We start from the raw sequence: 23,746 nt of genomic DNA, 5'->3' as shown, positions 1-23,746 counted from the left end.
TTTTTTGTTATATCGTTAAACGTCCCAGCTCGAAATTTTATAGATAAGCTACTTCGAAATTTTGTAAAGCAATCGAGACGAAGTCCTCGATGCATTTTTAATGTTAACCGAAGAATGTATCCGAGTGCTTCGCTCTAGTTTTTGTTTCTCTTTTTTTATTTTACCTTTTTGTTCGTTTTTCTCTTCTCGGGTCACGAATCGCAAGCGAGGGCATATAAAGGTTTTCGCACGGTTCGATAGAGAGAAAAAAGAATGGAAGTAAAAGCTCCAGCTACGGTAAACGATAAGCCGAGTCATTCTCACCCACGGGGAATTTCTGATCAGTTCGTTCTGACGATTGAACCTTTTGGGATTCAGAGGGAATTGTCATTAGAAAAAAAAGATCCTTTGATTCAAACCTTCACCCTTGTGATAAACTTAGCTATAGGTATGGCGGTAGGTATTTGCATGGGTCTATAGGTATATATGTATATTGCCCTTGAGGCTTTATAGTGGTTGAACTATTCAGTCTGTTTCAGACCGCCGTGTAGGTTGGGTCTCTTGTAACGAGACGTTTATGTCAATTCGCATATTGTATATACATATATAATTTCCTTTTAGATTGTGTCTTTATTCGAGCGGGTCTCAATCACTCCTGAATACGGGATTAATGAATTTCATATAGAATCGTAATTTGCCAAGGCGTTTCGAATGTATTATGCATAATAATAAGTAGAGTTGCGTAATTTTGAAATTGAAAAGTTTTAATGTAATTGAATTGTGTACTGCCAATGGTTGCAATTGACGGTAAGAAATTTAGCTAAAAATAATTTATTGATATTTATCTGATTTCCTGTGCACTTGTACATTTTTATATTTAATTTAATTAGTTACCTATTACAAAAATAGGGAGATTGTTCTATGGAGATTTTAATTTATTTTACTGGTATCCTTATGTATCAGTGTGGTAGAAGAGTTGACATTTTTTTTTTTCATAATTTGAAATTACCTGTGAGCAATCATTTAAGCTTGCTCAACAGTTTATATTGTCATTCATAAATGTTTCAAGCTTTTCCTGCACGATAAAGGCGCAAAGTGTCTGATTTCGACGTCGATTTATTTCTTTGCTGCAATGGTACACTCAATTAAGATATCTAGTTGCTTTCGAGCTGGGTTATTACAGCGATACTCTCAGGTTAAGTCCATTAAGAGTTATATCACGTTCGTTGTGCTTGGCGAAGCCAGAAGAAATTAGAGGATCTCGAGTTTGTTAGTTTCTTTTCATTTTTCTTATTTTTGTTTACTCTTTTTTTTAGGTGGACTCCCACCCGTTCACCCTATGGCCAAAATTTTTCTGTATGCCGATTGAGAAACAAAATTGGCCACGTAAGTATCAGACTTGAAAATGATATTCATCAATTCATCATATACATATTAACAATTAACACTGTGGCCCCCAGTCTATGGGTTAGGTAAAGTCACTTCTTTCTTGTTTTACTTCCATTGCGAACTTTAAGCTGGACATACAACGCAAAGTAATAGTCGTGTCGATTTCGTGGAATACAGTATAAAGTCAATGTACGCAGCTGACATGACGTTGGGATTAAAGTTCAACTTTGATGAAGGCTTGAGCTTTTATAAACGACCAGCTGCCATATAATAGTAATGCTCGAAATGTACCAGGCAGAAGTGTGAGCTTGAAACATTGAAAAACATTTGAACTTGTTGCGGTGGTTTGGTATTCGAGTAAAGGGCAAAGTTCATATATCCACGTTCAGGAGGGGATTATCTTTTTTTCTTTTTCTAAGTACAGAGTTTCGCGATACCACTCAGTACTGTGAAACTTTACACTCGAAAAATCAAGGGTCACGTAAGTTTCGATTATCGATCATTTCATTCGATAATGTACCTGCTGTAACGGCATTCATTGAGCACAGTAGTGAAATGCTATTAAAACATATAAATTGGTTATTTTCTGCTTATGAAATTATTCGTTCTGAGCTTGAATTCTTCTGGAGTTTTACTTATTGCCGAAGAAACGATCAGGTTACGTATATCTCGGCTAGATAGATTAAGCATTTAACAGACGGACAAACATCAAACTTCATTTGTCAGTTTCTGCTAGTTTAATTAGTTCCATAACCCAGTTTCTACTCTCAGCGACACGTACGTCACCTGCAGAACATTGCATCCAGCAGGGTACTAACATCCGTATACATTAAACCGGATATAGCAGTTAGAATCAATCAGTCTTACAGCAATAGACTAATTTGATTTGATACTGTGGAGACAACGTGTCAGGGGCCTGATTTCTCAGTAATGCTATGGTGATGCGATCAGCACTTGTCGCCACTGTTATGTAACACAGAAATCTGTATTTACCAGTTACATGAGAATTATTAAAATTAAGTTCAGTCTCTACTTGTATAAATAACTTTGTCGAAACTTTGTTACCATGCTTGTGAATATTTCACACGGTCTCTGATTATTTTCAAAAGATTACATCGCGCTAGGTAATTACTGGGTGCCGTGGGCAAACTAGTAGGCGAACTTTAGTTGATACTAAAAGTTTGACAGGGATATAACTATTTCAAGACCTTATAGCACAGGAGGTCACGTGTTGCTAGGTATCTCTTGAGAATCTTCTCTTAAATCCTTCCAGGTACCTAATACCAATCACACTCCGCTTTTATGGGCCAGATTGTTAAATGAAGTTATCTCATCACGCATTTTCTCCGCATTCCCTCGCTTGTATGTCGCCATTGAATTTTATGCCCGTTATTTAGCATTGATTTGGTCGTCAATCCAACCATGTAATTGGATTTGAATCGTCTGCCAATCCATTTTGTGGTCGTTTATGTATCATCGAAATGTCGATGTGGAATAGCAATACATTTTTTTCCTCGAGGATACCTAATTTTTCAAAATTATAGAAATGAAAGTGCCTGTTATGAATTTCTTGGTGGAATTGTCCTGCGTGGGGAAAATATAAGGCGAGGTATTTTTTTGTAGAACACTTTTTTGGAGGATTCGCACAAAAAATGTTTTTTTTTTATAATTCTTTAAATTACTTGTGTTATTATTACGTTGCCTAGGAGGTAATATCGTTTTGTATGTACGTAGAACGACTTTTCTATACAACCCAAATTTATGGCGGGTTGTGAGAAGTCCTTTTTTTATGATCGCGTTGTTATCTGAGTCGTAGAATTGCGCAGAGTAACGCAGTGACGGGGTTTGATGCTGCCATTTCGGATAGGACAGCACCTAGAATGTCTAGGCAGCTGGAAAAGAAAAGGCTTCGGTAAATGCTGATATGTTAAATGCATATGCTGATCCTCGTGTCTACACGTATAATGGCCAATGTCCATCAGGTTGCCTGCGTTACTCGAGCTATGCTCGCTGTCACATAAAGTTTACTATCCTATAGGTGCATCATCAAACCCTTTGAACGTGGGACATTGGGCCAGTAAAGCTTTTACGATCCAAAGCACATTGCATACTACACGCAGCAGATCCCTGCAATCTGTTTTAAGTTAGCTACCTTGGAAATGCACTATGTACACACGTAACGCACTTTACGTCAAAGTCTCGCAAGATGAACCAAAGTACCAGCTGGAATAGGTTTGACGTTTCTTTTTTTTATTCTTTAACTTTTCAAGTGCACGTGCTTTAACCTGAGTAAAGTGTCTTGGATATTTTCATAAAGAATTTTCAACGTTTAAATTGTAGCTTGGTGGCTCTTAAGAAATTTCGATAATTTTCATTCCTGCAGTGCTGACGCAGATATTCAGTTTGGTTTTCTCAGATACTTAAGCATTTTTCCATTTTTTGCTACCTCATAGAGGAAGCTATGTTTTCATGCAAATTTTTTTTTCTCGAGATTTTCATGTTTGAATATTTAACATGGTCTAAAACGTCAAGAAAAGTAGTTTAGAAAAAATGTACCAAAGTTCAATTGTACATAACTCGCGAAAATAAATGAAAGAACTTCCTCAAAGTGGAGGCTTTGTGAACGAAGGAAAAGAATCAAGAAGCAAAGTGTAAGATTCTACTTTGCATCATTGTGATAGAAAAAACCACGTAAAATAATGAGGAAGCAATTTACAAGGTTCTACTTTGCACCTTTGTTTTTCTTTTTTTTTCTTCCCGGTTAATTTACTGTCTTACCAGTGGAATTCGCCAGAGGGAATTTCTTCTTTCAAATCCGCTGATTTAAGAGGGTCGACGTATTTTGATCCGCACTGCAAGATATAACACATCGTACCTTCGTCAAATTGGTGAAACAGGGAGCGTCAGTACTCGAGACAGAGTTCACAATGTAACAGGATTTGTGTTGTAATCTTTAGGATTGGTGGAGGGTAAACGTGAAGGTAAATGTGAAGGTGAATGCTGTAGGTCTAAGGGAAGGTTGTTGGTGTTCGCTGATGTGTTTTGTATCTCTCGTATACTACCCTCCCGGTAACCCTCACGAACGTCCAACACTTCCTTTCACCCTTCTAATTCTAATTTCGTTTCCATCTTCTCCACGTTTTTGTACTACCCTACCATTCCTGTCCTGGGCTTGGGTCTTGTACAATTTTTCAAAAGTTACACTCCAACCATTCATCTGTATTCTTATAAAGCTTGGAAAATTACATTTGAACTTTTCTTTGTGTCGACTATTTTGTTGGGATAAAATGGGCTTATATCATTTTTTCCCAAATTTGGTATACACACATTAAAGTAAAGTACAGTCCGATCGAACAAGGAGATGCACCTTTACAATTTAATATAAACGCGATGATAAATTTTAATTGTACTTTACGTGCAGTTCAAAGGACTCAAAGACCAAGAGTAAAAACACCCTTAGTATTTTAACCTCGGAAAGCACGATAAAGCTCGACAATAATTTATGAGAATTCTCTACCGATATGACGGGTAAAAATATATTCCACCTCGGAGAACTTAAATAACCCTGGTGATAAAAGCCCAACAAAAAGAATGTTAAGAGTTTTCTCCCTCGTGGGATTACTGTCCCAACAGTTTTCCGTCCTTCTTAGTTCTAATGGTAATACAGTTCCTTTTCTTTTTCATTTTTTTTTCCAAGTATAATGTCACCTACTTCCTACAGCCACTCTCCCTTGTCCCTAGTTACAATTTGAAGTATTCCAGCGCAAAAAAAAAAGTTTATCGATAAGCTCGCGACGACTCACAAAAGCTTTTCCCTTCCTTTTTGTCAGATGCGTGCGTAGATACACATAACGGTGCTTTTGAGAGAAAGCTAGTAAAGAGGTGAAGCATGAAAAATGGAAAATGGTGTCATACCATGAATCACACTTGTGACCGATAAAAACGAGGATTTGCCCACATGTGTATATCGTACAACGAAATAATCGTTAACGTTACGAGTGAAATTCGTGGCGGAACGTCAAAAAAAATTGGGAGTCCTTATAATGGTCGAACGGCTAAATCCCTCCCTTGCCAAGCCTTTATTTTACGTAAGTGTTTGAGGAAACGAGGGATGAAAAGAGGCCATGTAACCCAATTCGTGAAATATAAACGGACTGTATAAAAATTATGTTTCTCACTTTCCATCCAACTCTTTTTATATGGTCTACATTATTCGCGAATTGCGTAATGGTACCTATTTTATTTACTGTATACACGTCAACTCTCATTCACTTCGCGACCATTCGCCCTTGCGCTGTCGTAATTGTATACGGAGCACCCTAAAGATTCTGTCCATTTGCCTTGATGAGCCGAAACTTGGTGACATTTTATTTGTCATCCAATTTCCACAACGACCCTCGGCATTCAGAAACTTTGTATAACGAAGAGTCAAATTGAAAGTGTTCGTAAAGACCACCCTGAAAGGCTCTCCACTGTCTATGCTTCATTGCTAGAGTTTCTGGAAGATTAAAATTTTACGGGATAACAGTCCCACTGTGATTTCGTCTAAGCTGTAGGTACTGAAAGTTACCAATTATTAATGATGCACTTTCAGCATTAACCGAAGCAAATGCCAAATAGCACTGTAGCGGCGAGTTTTAATATTACACGTATTTCTGCGCTTTGCTAGAAATAACATAGTTTTCTTTATTCACCCCTGTAGATACTACCCCGAACTTACGAGGACATTACTGAAAATAAGAATTCCCATTCAGGCGGTAGAAAAAAATATTCGCAAGGACCAAAAGTCCCAAGCAGCTTAGGAGATGTCTGTGCCAGGGAAAATAATCTACTGGGGACAATTTCATTTGCATTAGCTTCAGATAACTCTTATTGAAACTGAAGCTACAAGACTCCCTGTTATTCGCTCCGGTACGACTTTATCAAGTTAATCTTTCTTTTATACGCATAATATAATAAGCATTCATATCCAACGATAAAGTCATAATAGAACAGTTACAGTTATCCGGTATGTGCATACCGAAGTAATACATTAGTTAGTGTCTCGAAGAACTGTATAATATAAAACAAATGTCCATTGAGAACTTACGGTGAATAATACAGATGGCGCAGGTAAAATTTACGTACTTTTAGACACGTGCTTACTTAGCACGTAGTAGTATATCTAGATAGTATATCTGTATTTATAGGCACGCATATTTAAATATTTAAAAAACACAACTGAGTATATTACAGGTATACTGTACAACACTTTCATAAAGACCATAATTCCTCATGAAAACGTCATGCAAGTGGAATATAGAAAAATATATATTTTTATTATATATCTGCTGTATCTTAAACATAACATTTTTTTGCTGCAAAAAATATCTGAAATTATTATACGTCTTATTGTCGTGTTGACTGATTCATGAAGATAATCTCGTACCGGGTTTAAGATGGTGCAAGATTCATCCCTGAGGGATACGTTGATAGCTCAAGCAGAGGCACAGATAGAGTGAAAAGCTGACTGCGGAGGGTAGCTGTAAAAAAGGTTACAGCTAACCATTCGTGGTGAGTTTAAAGACGTTCGAGAGAGAGTGCGTTTCTCGGCCGAGAAGAGGCCGAAGAAAATCGGCGTTGTACGTAATTGCTAAAGACCCTTTATTTCGTGCGGTCATCCATCTTGCAGCGCTGTCTTTAGCCAGCCCTTCTCAGGATATATTTCACGACCGAGAACGGAGATGAGACGGTGCGTGTTCAAGAACACCCCGCAATTCATCCTTCACCCTTATATCTTCGTAGAAACGACTTTAGGCCACGTTCGCCAATGAGAAACCTCGGAGCTTGGCAAATTTATATGTTGAACTACAGTACATTATATACGTATATACATGTACGTGTATATACATACTGCAGATACAGAATTGGACGTGGGAGTTGCCATATACGTATTATATACATTGCATGAAAATTCTGAACGAGCATCTACGTACAGCGCGCTACCACGTGTGAATTTTAGTTACGTTTCTCTTATTTCTTCCCTGCGTTTACGTGCCGCGGGCGCTCCTGGTTATACGTTGCGTAATAGACATATTTAGAGTATATATAGAAAACAGACTTGTACGTGTATAACGAAGACATGGAATTCGATATTGCAGCAGGAGACGGACGGGTTTTAGTTAGGTTTGTTTTACCTTCGTCTACCGTAGATACTCGCATGGTATCCCATTTGCCAGCGGCTTGACCAAAAATAAGCGCCCGGGGCTTTATGGACGGCCAAAAGCTTCGCGACGACACCTGCGTCCGAAGTAAATTTAATAGAAGGTAGTATAAAAAAATTTACACAGAAATTAGTTTTTTTTTTTTTAATTTTCTACCGTGTCTTCCCTGCCCCTAAAAAAAGTTCATTCCATTAAATTATTTCTAAAATTTTTTCGTAGGTCTCTATCTTAGCTAGTCTTTTTTTTTAATGTCACGTACGATGCAGCATACAAATAACATTTAAATGAGGTTCCGTATCGCTTGCTAGAAATTCCACGTGATTTCGACAACTACCTCCATCAGGCTGTTGATAATTATTACCGAGACGTCAGATCGGTATAAATAAAATATACATGTTCACGCAGAGAGGTATGGAAAATGTAGAGTGCAACGGAATGGGGCATGAGAATACGCGCGTTTACGAAAATTTAATTGCACGCTAAATATTCAACACCTATCCGGAATATCGCACGTGGGGTTTAACGATCGCAATTTTATATGGCAGATGATTCCTGGGACTCTTATTTCTCTGCGATCACGTATTGAAGTGAATATAATAATTGTGGGTGGATGATACATATCGTATACATAGTATGTTGTATAAGGTATGCCATCATTAGTATCTTTATGTAATACATAATGTAATATATATTAACATGCGTAACATTTTAGTATGAAATATATTATATGTGATTGGAATTGTATACGAAATTATGAAATATATGTATAAATAATGTACTCGAGGCGAGACTCTATACTCAGAATCTTGATACGGAATTTTGTATACTGGGTTATAATATAATATAATTATAATATCTACCAAGCGAGTCGTCTTACTCCTCGTATATTTTATGGTCGTGACATTAACAATTAATTCGAGATTGCTTGATGAAATATCTGAATCTAGTAGCAGGTATTAACCATGGCACGACTTATTGTTGAGATTCAAATTAATCAGGATCATACTAGGTGTGAGATTGTGATATTTCAGAGAAAAGACCTTTCAAGAAGTAACAGTCTACCCTTATTCAGTCTACCCCTTTACTTAAGTTGGCAGAAATCAAATCTTCCTTGTAAATCCTGTCTTGGTATAATCTTGTTATTGCCACTGTCTTACCTTTCACTCTTGTATTGTTGATTATTTTCAGACTGTTACTTTTCCATGGGCATATTCCTAGGGGATATCACTCACGTCTTATATGTATATCCGTTTATACGTAACAAGCGTAATTGACTTTAGAAAAATTTCTATAGAAAAGAAAGTTATAGTAATGGAAGAAATTCGGGGTTTCAATCTTTCTTTAAGGTTAGAAACTCTTACCTCTTCTTTCCTGTGTAACTGTGTACACAGTACGTATATATGTAGATATAAGGAGGGGAGATATATGCTAGGGGTTTACAGTAAATTTTAGGATTACCACACGTCGAATATTCTACCCTTCAAAATAATTTTGTTTAACATATAGAACTTTACAGCTTTAGTCACCTGGGGTGATACCCCAGTCGTCGAAATCGATAATTGAAAAAAAAAATGTATTATTAATGGGTTGAAGCAGCATAATAATAACAATACCCTGTATATCTTTCATTATAAAAATATTTCCTACCTAAGGTATTTTTTTTAAACAAGTGGATGGACAGAGACATTTCTAGCCGCACTTATCAAACGTAAACCATTAAATTTTATACATTTTTGAGAAATCGAATGCACAGTAGAAACAACCTGAGGTTACTGGGGTGCCTGGAATACCCCACCAGGCTAAAGTCGTATATATTTTTTGTTTCACTATGGATGCCCGAAAATTGTTCATGGATATGAAACTTTGCTATAGAAAGTAATTGTTAGCTCTAACGTCGAATTTATGAAGTTTTGAATTATTTTCTTTTGGTAAAGAAAAATCATTTAATATAGGCGTTTACTTGTAGAAACTTCATGATTTATTGAAAAAGAAAAACCAAATGGGATAAAATGTTAGAACGTATTTCAATATTAATTTTCGGTCGGATATCTGCGATAACCCACGCTAAAGTGTATGTCAAGAAAAACTACGAAACTCCTGGCAGTTTAAGGGTAATCCGAGGAGACTTCACGATGAATGCCGAAGCTCCTGCTGACGTTGAATATAGTGCGCGACGCGACGTAGGGCGTTGATGGGAACGTGGTATGAAAATGTATGAATGGTTTCGTTTTCATTCCCCGACTCTCCAGAATATTTCGCCTTCATCCTGAACTTTCTAAGCGATATCATATCAAGAAAAACCCTCACGCTGCTCTTCAGATTACATTGGGATTACGGGTTAAGCGGGTTACTGACAAATAAAATCAAAGTGGTTGCTATAACCAAGGAATGGAACTAGGGCCAAGAATTTTTCCCTTAGTTTCTTTTTCGGACTGGAGTATCTTAGAATGGTGTGGCAATCAAAGGAGACTCTCTCTTGCGTCAATATTCCCGTATGGTTTTACTCTTCCGAAATGTTATATCAGAATAATTTGCATGCTTACACTCGTAATACATTGAACAAGTAAATTTAAGATCGAATAAAAGAATTCTTATAAAATTGACGATGCTGCAAAGACCGATTACTCATTGAGTATAGTAAATTCTGGTTCTTTATTGGTACAAAGGTCAGCACAATTAAGGTACTTAAATTATTTCATTAACAGACACACGTGTTGGTATTTTCCTTACAAGTAAATATACGTAAAGTTTGAAATAGCAGGAAGTCGTTAAGAGAACTGCAGGAAATTGTTAGGAGAACTGATGGTCGTTAAGATAACATCTAATATAATCGTAGGCAAGTATTCACGAGGGTAGAAAAAAAAATATTCTTGTAAAGTCCCACAGCAGCAGGGTACTAGAAATTTTTCTGCTAAAGTACTAAAAAGGGTTTTGCACTGAGCTACTGTGTGTATACGTATATAGTTCGCTGAACAATATAGGTCAAATGCGAATAGTTAGAAATGAGAACCTAGTTATCAGTCTTATCCAACCGTCTGTCTATCTACATACCCACCCTATCTACTTACTTATCTACCTGTCTACCTGTCCCTCCATGTATCTACTTAGGTGTCTGCCTACTTATCTACGTACATCCTATACTATATACCTATAGCGTCTTATGTCTAACAATATTCGCCTTCTTTCTCCGATATTCACTTTCACGTGTGAAATATAGTCAAATGAAATTCAATTCCATGGGAAAGGGTATGCCTGTTCTCGATGCCATGTTCATCGGATCCAACGAATCAGTGGGGTGTAAGATATTTTCGATCCCTGTAAAATCACATGTTTTTTATTAGGATTTATTATCAATTTTTTGTGGTTTATCTTTTTTTAGTTTTTTTTTTTTTTTCATTCTGCCCGTTCATTTGTAATAGATTGCAGTGCGATATACTACTCTTTTTTTTTCACCCGGTAAGTATACATATGTTACCGCATGTGTTGTAAGGATTTGTCATAAGGTACATTAGGAGGGTAATCGAAAATTGAATCGTATTTTATTATACATTCGTTCTTTACACTTATTTATAGAGAATTTACATAGAACGAACGAAATAAACGTATGCTTTTGTATTACGTAATATAATGTAATTATATTTTTAATTTGATTATATATATCTATACAACAGTAAGCTTTGTATAATCCAAATGAAATTAAGGAAATTCTCATTTAATTCCTTTAAATCGTCATCAACGTCAGGATAAATTATTTATTGCTAAATTACACTTATACCGGAAGTTTTATTGTTAATATGGAATGGGTTATATCTATGCTTTTAGTGCAAAGAGAAAGAAAAGCTTCATGTATCTATACAATATATCTCATAACATAAACATAAACATACTCTATACAAGAGTATGTTTCGTATAATTCAAATGGAATTAAGGAAATTCTCATTTACTTCCTTAAAATTGTCATCAACGTCAAGATAAATTATTTATTGCTAAATTACGTTTTTACCATAAGTTTTAGTATGGAACGGGTTATGTCTTTGTTTTTAATGCATAGAGAAAGAAAAACTTCAAGAGACCATATTGGATTTGTCGGTCTGTTGCTATCTCAATTTTGTCCATCCATCAAAATCTTTTGCAGCTGCGTGATAGGTTGGTAGAATATTGTTCGTCGGGCAGCTATGGTACGTTCGTACTACCTATAGTAGGTTCTTTCTTCGATAACTCACTGGATGTCATAAGCGGCCGAGTCGAAAGCGATTCAGTGAAGGAAGTTTGTCAGGTTCCCGATAGCTTTCAGATAACAACCAGTGCGGTCGATATCCCTTCAGGCTCTCTGGTTGATTCTGCATTTCCTAAATCAAAGGGAAACCGAATTGCCATTAAATGTATTTAAGGTATATAGAATTTTGTTATATATAGGTAAAAACGTAATTTGAAATTTCTTTGATTTTTTCAACTATAAAAAGTTGTATTGTCGACACGAAGCTTTGCCTGAAATTTAACAGACCGGTTTCAATTGTTTTCGTAGATAAATGTTTCTTTTTCAATTATATGCATTTCCTGAAAAATTCATTCCAGCATCCATTGCTAAACCTGAAACCAATGGAGATGCTTTCTCCAATGAATGAAATGAAAGAAATTGCATTACGTTTAATGCCGCTGCAGACATTTGTTTCTACTTGGGGATTTCCGAGGATTTCTTTAGGCATTAGGTATTCAGTCTGCTTCCGTTCGTTCAATGAATCTTCCTTCCTACAGTCGTTTCATGAGTAAAAGATCCTGTCTAGGGGACTCATTTACCTCGGATATTCATAAGAAGATGGCCCCTCCAAAGCTATTTTACTCGTGGACGGACTGTAGTCTGATTCGTCACTCGGCAATGGGATCAGACACGCGAACTCTCTTCAGGCAAAGGAGATACGCGTTAAACGCCCAGTAATATCTATGGTAATCCAGCTCTAAAGGAGCCCCATGAATCCGGAATACGCCATTTCACGAAAAATAGCCAGTGGAATTAAAACTTGTGCTACGCTTGGAATCTTATCAAAGGGATAGGTTTGTGTACGAGAACCGATTGGAAAACAACGTTGATCAACTGGCGAAAATATTTACTCGATTCTACCAGGTCGCTTGTAATTTCGCTAATCTTATTACGCGCGATTGCATTGCTGTTTGCCAGCTGCGACGTAACGAAGTGCAATGTCAACAACGAAATTGCACTTTGCTTTTTTACTTGAAACAATTTTAAGTTAACATTATTTTCCTATCGCACAATGTACGTGGCAGGATTATTCCATCAGTGCGGAATATTCAGAGAAAATATTGTACCTCTTGCACTTTAATATTTACACTTTTTCAAATGAATCCGTTGTGATTAAATTCGCTGCTTTATGAGGGTAAATGAGCTTTTTTTTACAATTTTTGTATATTAATTTTTTATTTCTTCCACTTCGTATATAGCTTAAGTATCTATTGATTTACGTGACTGATGTATTTTAATGTGACGTATATATCAATGTGGCCGCTTATAAATTCAGTGTTTCCAGAGTATGATTTTTATTGCTTCCTGTCTGTTAGATAAACTTAAGTGAATCCAAGCTAAAGCCGATCGAACGTTTTGTTATTCTTACGAGCAAACATCGTCACGTGATTTTTCCAACGGAATTTCCCGGCAGTGTGTCGAGATGAACTGGGATTTACAATTTTCATCCTTCTCTGGCATATAAGTAAATCTCGATCAATCGGCCCTCGACCTGAACACTTACACGAGACCGAGCGATGTTGATTGAAAAATAAATTGCATTTTCGGCTTCGCAATTTCTCTCGTCAGTGCTTCGCCATCTCGATTTGAGATCCTTTAGACGCACAATGATGCCCACTTTGTAAGGGCACAACGTACCCTTACAAAAGGAAAGACATTCTATCTACTACCTGAAACGGGTGGCTACCTTCTCTTGAGAAAACGAAACTTTGACGAAGGACAAATACTTTCCTTCTCTGTTTTCCACCGATATACAGTTATTTTCATATGTCCATACGCACGAGCTCTATCATTATACGTTCTAATATTAATTTACCTCGTAATAACATTCATACCTATCATATGAGTTATTACCATTTTACAAGGTAAGGAGTCTATAAATATTTTTTAAAATTCATTTACATTTCTGTAATACGTTTTGATAATATGGCAGTAAGAAAAATTATTAAACATCATTTCTACAGATAAGTCATCAAGATGGGAATATATCAATAGATATATTAACGATATGAAATATATTTTCATATAAAAATATAAAAATATTTTATATATAGAGGTTTTTATCGCTGTAACTGAATAATGTGTGGAATATTTGATAGGGTCAAAGTGGAGACCTAGTTTTGTATATTTATGTATCGATGCCCTTAAAGCCCTTAGCATTGGATCCAAAATTCTAGTCTTTATTGCTATCTCTGATGTTCCAGTTGGATACTATCTTGGCCCAGTATTTTCGTTTCCCAAATCCTCAAACATAACCTTAACTTCGGAGAGTTGCGTAAACGATAGTTCAGATAGCAGAAACCTTGACAAATCTACCTGCGAGATATGCTTAAAGTGTCGTCGGGTTGTTTGTGTTTTGCTTTTGCGTTCCTATGGAGACCGTGGCAACCCTCCGATTACGTAAAGACACCTTTTCATCGGGGTAAATTCGTTCTCCTTCGCTTAAGCGACAACTCTAATGATTACCTCAAGACTTTCAACGAACCAAAATAATTCAGTCGGTGTCTTATGGACGAATTAAAAGTTACAAACTGTCATAGTGTCATAGGTGAACATATCGTTCGGCATATTCTAAACCTTGAATTACTTTGTGGGATTTAATACTGTTGACGATTCGGGACGCGTGATTGTTAAGACAAAAGTTAAGGGATGAGAGATCCAATCTCTTAATTGGATACGGAACTCAGTTGCTTTCCCAACCTATCTCTTGCTCGAAATAGATGATAGAATTTGATATAGTTTATATTCACGGTTTTGTACTTACTCAGAAGTCAAGAAACTTAGAATTTTGTTTTGTATTACTCAAATAACATGAAAGCTCGTAAATTATCTTGGATTTATTACAGACGGATGGATATGTTTCTGCATTTAGGCATTTCAATGGACATTAATTCAATAGTACTTAGAAAATCAGGCAGCAATATTGTTATCTAAGAGGATTTCTGTTATTCAGTATACTGTGGTTTCAGCCACATTTCATATAATCTACTATATTACAGTACGGACAATACAGAATAGTCAGTGTCCCTGTATGGTACTTGTTATGTGGGGTGGCAGAGGCGAACTTTGAATTCCATTTTACTCCCGTTGTTTTGGGATGTTGTAATAGCACTTGCAACAAATTTCCCCGTTACCAGCGAGCTTTCACAAGCATAGCATGCTTTTTGCACTCGCATCAAGATTCATGGCATTTTCGTGGCTCGATTTTAAGATTAGATTTGTTAAAGCACAAGAAAAATTCTCCTATAAAATGGTAGGTTTAAAAAAAATGTATTACTATCTTTTTTTTCGGGTTATATTTTAACCACGTATTTCAATGTACAAATTGTCGGTTGATACAGGGGATTTGTAATGATATTAAATGAAAATTTGGAATTTTTCTATTTTAAAGTTAATAGTTTTATTATACTTTTCATCGTGCATTTTATTCCTATCGATTTGAAATTGATCAATTTTCGCGATATTAATAGGCAAAAATATTGTGTACTATATGGTATACATCATTTTGTAATATCAAAACTACATTGTGTAATTTTACGGCGTATCGGGTTTGCGAGCCAATGTAAATTAATGTAATTTTATTTATGATTTAATACAATTTATTAATCCAATATATCTGAGAATAAACGAAGCAGGCAAAACGTGCGATTCACGAATGGACTTGCACATATTATTTGTATCTTTATTATTTTCTCTGCAGCCGTCATCCGTTTTATGAATAATGCAGGCAAAATGTAGGATTTCATTCGTATCCTGCTGCGCATACAATTTATTCATATTTTATACGGAAAAACTACTGAAAATTCGAGGACTTTGCCATGCCTTCAAAAAAAGATCTTAATGGAATACCGTCATGCTCGCGACGACGATATTGCAAGTTAAAAAAAAAATAAATAATATTTTTAAAATGTGCAGTCACAAAATGGTATACTTTAACTACTGACAAAAGGACTAGTATTTTTTTAAAAGATTACTTTCGGAAAAAGGAGATAGTCTGGAAAAACTTCTATGAGAATTAGCCTAAGTATATTCAAATTTCACGTCATAGCAAACGAAATGTAAGATTTCCATTTTTTTTTTTTCAAGCTTAGAGAATCGCAAAGAAAATTTCGAATTCTTCGAATTCCCAGTATTTTCTTTCCTGTTACAAGGAAGATTTTATCAAAGGCTAACAATGGCCTTTGTACCTTTACAAACAAATACCCCCGTTATAAGCGAATACCTACTGCACGGTGAATGAAAGAAATGTGTGAACATCAAATAAGCTCAAAGAAATTTCGTACTGAAAATATATGTACTATATAGGTCTTTATAGAAGTTAAAAAAAGCCTCCCTTATTCTTATGTAAATTGAAGCCAACGTGTGCTATGTCTCTCTTCACTGCGGGCTGGTTTGATTTCCGGATGTCAGCTGAGCCTGCGTCCTGGAGAATCTTGAGGGGCGAAAGCTGACGTGAAAGCTACAGGAGAGACAAAAAGCATTTTAACAGTCTGCAGTCAAACTTACGTAAAATGAATTAACGATTGAACGATGGTTAAAAGGGTAACGATACATTTTGTCAAAGACAAAATTTAATACACATAATCCATTCATGATCGCGAAAAGATAAACGTGAAGAATGACAGAGAATTTATTTTACCATATCGATCATATTTTTTTTTTTCAAATTTAGAATGTACTAGAATACCTTTAAAAAAATAAGTGTTCTTTGCTAAAAGTACAAAAATCTCTACATGCATTATATTTACCAAGAAAAATTCGCAAATATTCGGTACAGTCCCAGAGGTGTACTTCCGGGATAGAATCCCTATATCACTATCCTCTTATTTTGATTTCCTCTGTGAATGCGAAAACTTGCTGGATTTCCGGGATTCAAAAGTTGCTACATCACGCATAGAAGTCACTACTTGAATTTTATAGTCGTAAAACTAGACACGTGAGTAACGAAGTTTTAACCACCGTCAGTTTTCCCAAACAGATGCGACTTTTAAAGTAATTCTTGATCCTTGATGTATATTTAAAATCCTCTAACCATGGGAATTCCTGTTGAAAAGACTCTACATCAATATCGGCAAACGTCATTTCCAATGTATTTTTTTCTTACCCTATACAAAAAAAAGTATTAATAGATATCTGAAATAATCTTTAAAGTAGTACTAACATAATTTCAAGCTGGTACGCGACATACACAAAGACTGTTGGTGTATGGGGAAGTGGGCGTAAAAGCGTAGTCCGACGCTGACGCTACCCTGTTCCAGCTCTCAGTAAGGGTCGAACCGCGAATGGGGTAGCTTGCGCCGTGGAAGCTCAACGCTGCAAGCGCGATACGTCGTTACCACAGTACAGGAGCTTGCGTGGTCGTAATTTCTAACGAACGAACCTTATCAAGATCGAAACGTTCTACGATTACGGATTTCGACAGTAGGGACTATCGCCACCTTAAAAATCCATTGTTATTTCTGTTAAATTGTGGAAAAGCTAAATTCAACTAAACTTTTACATCCCTTGTGATAGGTTATCGGGCTTTGTATACATTCAACGTCTTTCAATATGAATCGCGTATCACGCGTCATTATCGTTAGGGTCTAAAATGGATATACGAGTCATGTAAACTGTGTTTTGAGATATTAAGAAGAGGAATGCGCGGAATCGAGATTTTTCAACACCGGTGAGTCTAATCTTTTGTGCTTTTAATGGGATAGCACGGAAATATAAATGTTTGGAGGTAAAATTAACACGGGGGACGAGTTGAAGGAAATATGAAATAAAGTTTAAATGGGACAATAAGTTTAGGAATCCGGTTAACGGTTTAAAACGAAACAGTATAATTGGTGGGAAGAAGCTTTATATCTCCGAGTAATATTTTTCTTCCGACTTTTCTTCTTAAATGATGACAAATTATGGGTGTTAGGTGGCTTGAGATTTATTTAAGAATATAAAATGCCATCACTAATTCTGCGCGCTTGCTGTTATTTCGAGACGCAGATTTGAAATTACAAATTTCTTTGTCACGAACGATGGTTAATTGTATCGTAAAAGAAAAATGGGTGCTGCTGCTCAAACAGAAAATTCGAACTTTTATTCGAAGAGCAAATTATTTTTGTGATTTTTACGACTCAAATTACTTTGAGCCGTAATGAAAAGCATTATTGTGCACTTTTGTAGCTTTTATATTGGAATTCATTAATTTCGATGCGTCTAGGTGTCACGTCGCGTTATTACTTACCTTTATTGAAGTGGATTTTCTTAAAAAGAAGATTTGCAAAGAGAAATGAAAATTTAAAAAAGTGTATCGTACTTCTTCATCAGTGTCTCCATTAATGTAAATAATCATTTTGCATTATTATTAAAAGAAAAATTATATTTTCTCTTCTCGGGTATGAAAAGTATAAATTGATTATCAGTTAAGATTGTCTACGAAGCGCACTGAAAAATTTAATATTTTACGTTCAATAAACTGCACTTGAACATAACATATTTTACTGCCGAAGAAAATTCAATTCCACTCCTATCTACCGTTAAGTACTACTAGAGTCACGTAACATGTCAAAGTTAAAAAAGCACACGTATTCACAACATTATCCCCATTTGGACACAATTTTCATACGCCAAAATAACACAAGTCTAGATACTGCGTAATAGTATTACCAATTATATATTAGTAGCTTCCGGTATTATTCCATTGGAGCTTATATATATATGTATATACGTTTTGTAATTTTATACATATATGTAATTATATACGTATACGTTTTGTAATTTCAATATAAAGAAATTTTAAGTTTTTTAAAATTTCAAAAAGTCTTGCTCGCAAGTATTACGTGACTGTGTCCGACTGTACAAAGAATTCATATTAAATTAGCGAAGGTATGAAAGCCGCAGGGAAAGTTATGTATAGAAATAGCACCAGTGTGCAGAATAAATTGTGCAAACCGATGTAAACGACGTAAAATTGAGACAACGTAACTTATAAAACATTGCAAATTGAAAAAGACAATAAATGTATATAAGAAAGATAAATTGCAATGTCATTTAACTCGTAGAACAAACGCCTAGAAGCTTTTATGAATAAATTCCACTAGACGTCTACGGTCATGGGAATTGAAGATTTTCATGGATTATTCACGTTAAAGTTATCGTCGATTTCAAAATACGACGACCGTACTAAAGTTTTCGTATAATAACGATTACCTACCAAAAAAAATTTTGTCGTCTATTGTTTCTAAATATATCGCTTTAGGAAACAAACGTGTGCATACTTTTATTCAGCTCGTTGAAAAATCTGCATCCGTCTACGGAGCACAGTTTTTTCCCATTTATATGCGGCTTTGTGCGTGCATCGTTTTACCGAGCGAAAAAGATATAGGCAGATACATAGATAGATACAAAGGGAGAGAGAGAGAGAGAGAGAAAAAGAGTAAGATAGATATGCAGATACACAGAGAATGCATTTCACGTGGTACAGCTGCACCTGTCGTTCAATGAATTTCTATCCGTTTTACCAATATTTCATAAAGTACTAGGGGTATATTTATATGCCATACTTAGTTCTTGCGGAAGCTAGTACCTACCATTCGTGGTCTTTTACAGTGACTCGCGTCCATTGAAACGAAATGATTCGATATAGAGTGACTAGCGATCCGTATGAATTGCATTCATTTTCACACTTCTTTGAACCCTCTTTAGTAAGACTCTCATGTAGATCCATATATCAGATACCTATTGTGACTCGCTTTGCACAAGACGATAGCCTGTATTGTAGGAGTAGATCGTGACATTCGAGTGTAGCACATAGGATTCTGGGTTTTTCTTAAAATTCATCAAGTATTTCAATAATGAAATATCCCTTACCCATAGAAGATAAATTATGAGAAATATTAATTAGAAACAGTTATTGGATATTCGAAATTATCGTGAGCAGCAGGAATAAGGATTCTTACAGGAATTCTGTCGTTCCTTATGAATATATATGAATGCAGCGCAGAAAGGAAAAAAGAAAGGGAGAAAGAGCTGGTCGTGTGCACTGGATGAATTATGAAGAATCGCTCAGTGAGAATACCGCATTTTTTCAGAAGGCTTCACTAATGAAATGCACGGGAAGCCATGCCCCGGAGTTCTATTCACGCGCAATACTTATCCTACCAGCTATATTATACCTACTCAATTTTTTAGTTTTTTTTTTTGTCAAGAGGGTAAACAAAATTGCCGCATCCACGTTTTTTCCAAGTATCCACAATTTTTCTGTAAAACTTTCAGATTTCAAAGTTCTCGAAAAATTCGCGTGCATTACCAAGAGAGCTTTCTGCTCGCGCAGACAGTTTGTAATTGAATTTTGAAAGGAAGTACAAGAAAAAGATTAAAACAGAAATCTCATAGTACTCAAGACGGTTTTTCGCCCTCGGACAAGCGCAAAGCTACATATCTTCCGGTTAAAAAAGAATTTTCAAAAAATTCATCAAGCTGTTATATTATCGAAAGGTTAACGAAAATTTGTCTTATAGATAATCTCATACGATTATTTGCAATCCTTAATATTACTCAATTACTCGAAGCGATAAGTCCAAGGAACAAACGTTACACGTAAAAGTTATCCAAAGGTCAGTTCGCAACTTTTAACTTGACCTGGTGAATTCAAGTATACATACCCCCGTGCAAATACCCTTATATACAACATTTACATAGCTAGGATGAAAGTCACGGGTTTGAATACACGACGCCTTCTAACCTCCTTACAACCCACTCGTTTCCTCAAGCACTAGTAGTACTATAGTCAGAACTAGACATAGCAACAACGCTATACCAATACCAGTTTTTACCACTCGAGACAGTATTATAACTAACTGGGACGCAACTTCGTGTCTACGAGTTCATTATCTATGTAACATACGAATGGTTTTTTTTTCTTTCTTTTCTTAGCTCCCATTTCCGTGATACGTTACAAAATTTTCACATAACAAATACGAAAACCGATTCACGATATTATCAACTATCACATCGATGGACCTGTGCAGTACGTAATTATCCAGAGCAACAGATATGTGCTCAACTCCAGAATCGATTGTCGATAGGTAATTCAAAATGGTATTAATCACTGTACACGTATTCATAGGCTATGCTATACCTCACGTTATATCTTTTCATTGAAAGTACATTGACACAAGAATGCATTTCAACATTTCAAGAGGAAACAGGAGTAATTTATCATGAATTACTCGTCCCTAGAATTGACAGCATCCGTTGCTTTGTAAACATTTATCATATAACATATACGTATATTGATATAATGTTCATAAATCATTAACGTCCATTTTCAAGTGAGTTGTACGTGACGTATTGAACTCGTATTTAAAATTTTTCAGTTATTTAACGATCTCACATGCCTGTCAGCATTTTTTGTCGATTTTTATATTTGTTTACACGTCATTCCTCGTAGATGAATTTTTACGTATTTTACAGTGTATTCCAAGTATCACAGATAATCATAATTTGAGTCTTTCAATTCTTTACCTTATTACGCACAGATGATACATACATGCTTTGAGCAGCTTTTGCCAGTTTTTTTTTTACATATTTAATTTGGCAGCCAATTATCGCTTATCAGATTGTCCCCGTTAATTTCTGAATTATATGTAACTTTTAGCACGACTCTGAAAATGACTAATATATTTCAGAGCGAAGCTAATGAAAGAATTGAAATCGTTCAGGTGAATTATTACTTGAGAATTAGGTGAGGGTTGATTTATTGACGGACATCCAATAGGTGGCACGAACGACCTTACGAATTTTTGTCGATCTAATTCATTTCTCATGTGTCCGCTGGACAGTCAGATTGGATAGGGGTCGTAAAGTGAACATAGGCTTAATTGGAGAATCGAGCGGGGGATGTTTTCTTCTTGTTCGATATGAATAACCTGGGTAATCACTCTTTAGAGTACGGTTTGATTTATCAATGCAAATTAAAAAGGTTTATACCTTTTTCTTTTTCTTTTCTTTTTCGTTTTTCATACTCTGTCCACTTATGGAAATGCCAGGTCTTTGAGAGAGCACACTTAATGGATGGTACACGGCAAACTCGTGTTTTTACATGCTATTGAAATTGACGGATTAGCCAGTAGGTTTAGGATCGTGAGTAGTCTGTTTTATTTTTTAGTTGTTTTTAATTTTAAAAAGTAGGTGAAGATGGGGAATCAATGAAATGCCTTATGCATACGTGAGTGGATTCTCGATAATTATTCTTTTTTTATTTATTCAGTAGGGTTCTGATAATACGAGATTTTTGGGACGCCCTTCCTGACGCCGTTATGTAATACGGTATTCCAAAGAGGTCGAGTGCGTACATTTGTCGTGCAGGATAACGCGATACGATAATTGGAATAGGAATTTGTGTGGCAATCGAATAAAATGAGTGATTAAAAAAAAAAAGAGAGAAAATGAGAGGAAAACAGGGCAATAATGCATATCGGATGAGAGAAAACCGTTAAGTGCAGCATTGAACTACAGTCAAATCTTGATATACAGGCGCTCCGTATGGTCGCTTTTCCTCTCAGCTCTCTTTCTAAGCTATCACGCCCAGAGGGGGAAGGCTTCTCTCCACTTTTTTCTGTCACTCAGCGCGCGTCTTACTCGCGGTTTGTCGAACGTTCGGGCTATCACAGTCGAATGGGAACTTCTCTCCGTAATATTGCTTTCTGGCTAGTTATCGCGTCTCAGATCCCAGGGTGCACGATTGTACAGATAGTCAATTATAGTCCAACTGATATTGCTATATAATTTGTAAATAAACGCATTCGACAATTTTGCGAAATAAACGGATTGAACTGTTTTGCAAGCCTGCAGTATAATTCGCGTTCAATTATTTTTCAACCACCCTCTATACAATATTTGCACAATAGCTGCAGACATAACAAATTCCCATGTTGTATTGTTTACAAAACATTCACCGAGTTCATGAAGTATATATATTGATAATATATTCCAGTAACAATAATAATATCTATTTTGCGTTGTGTATACATAACGTATATCCCATTGCCATAAGTGAAACTCCATCTGATTTGTTGCCACTAAAAATAAGAAGGATAAGGCTGGAGAAATTGTGCGGCGTGGATAATATTTTTGGAAAAATATGAAGCAACCCTTAATCCGCCAAGATATTTCATTCTTTAGAGTCAGATATGTATTTTTACACAATTCTATTGCTTATCTCGAAGAAACACGAAAACGGGTACCAGACTGTAAATAATATCGAATAAAAAAGATCTATAATCAGAGCGAGCTCCATTTGCAAAACGTAATGAGGATCCGCGCTTTTGTAAATTTCGAAATAAAACAATTCAGAAGCTTTTTAGTCGAATGAGCACAGAATGACGTTCATTACCATTCGCTTTAGGAAGGATCGAATCCACTCAGCATGATTGCTGCGGTTGAGATAGTTCGTTAAAAACATCACAGGTATCAACTGTATATCAGCAGCTCTTTAAAGTTAATTTCCAATTGGAAATAACGCGATTGGTTGACAGTTATATTTCCTACGTGATATGGTTCAACGGTACACCTATGGAATGTGACAATTGAGGCAATGGCTCTGAATTAGATGCATATATCCCTTTTCATTTTAATTGTAACGATAGCAGAAAACAAAAATACATTTCAAACGCGATGAGCCTTTATGGTTATTTCGACGTATGCGCTTATCATTGCTCTCCATTTAATACAAACGTTGTCGTAATCCACATATTTATAGTACAATGCGCTGAATGCACGCTGTTCCTGTAATTATACGTACAACGAGCAGTTACCCATTATGTTTATTTAATTATACACTCGAAATCATTGAGCGAGGAAATACCATCGAGTAAGTTCTACTTAATCACACGATAGCGAGTAAACGACAGACCAAGTATTAATATAATTTTTT

General features: G+C 35.9%; 1 protein-coding gene across 3 annotated transcripts in view; it reads left to right on the top strand.

Annotated features, from left to right (window-relative positions):
- Positions 1-502: 502 nt before the first annotated feature.
- Positions 503-23,746, top strand: part of LOC107274743 (serine/arginine repetitive matrix protein 2) — a 43,256-nt gene continuing 20,012 nt past the window's right edge. Inside the window, exons 1-2 of one of the 3 annotated variants that reach the window (XM_025092052.1) lie at positions 503-786; positions 1,296-1,365. The gene's annotated coding sequence lies outside the window, so the exon portion shown is untranslated. Of the gene's footprint in view, positions 787-1,295; positions 1,366-17,081; positions 17,498-20,745; positions 20,898-23,746 lie in introns of those variants that run through there. The other 2 variants (XM_025092051.1, XM_015754212.2) reach the window with 2 other exon arrangements.

Source organism: Cephus cinctus, unplaced genomic scaffold (assembly GCF_000341935.2).
Source record: "Cephus cinctus unplaced genomic scaffold, Ccin1 Ccin1_scaffold0101, whole genome shotgun sequence".
NCBI lineage: Eukaryota > Metazoa > Arthropoda > Insecta > Hymenoptera > Cephidae > Cephus > Cephus cinctus.
This window is presented reverse-complemented; position numbering and strand designations above follow the sequence as displayed.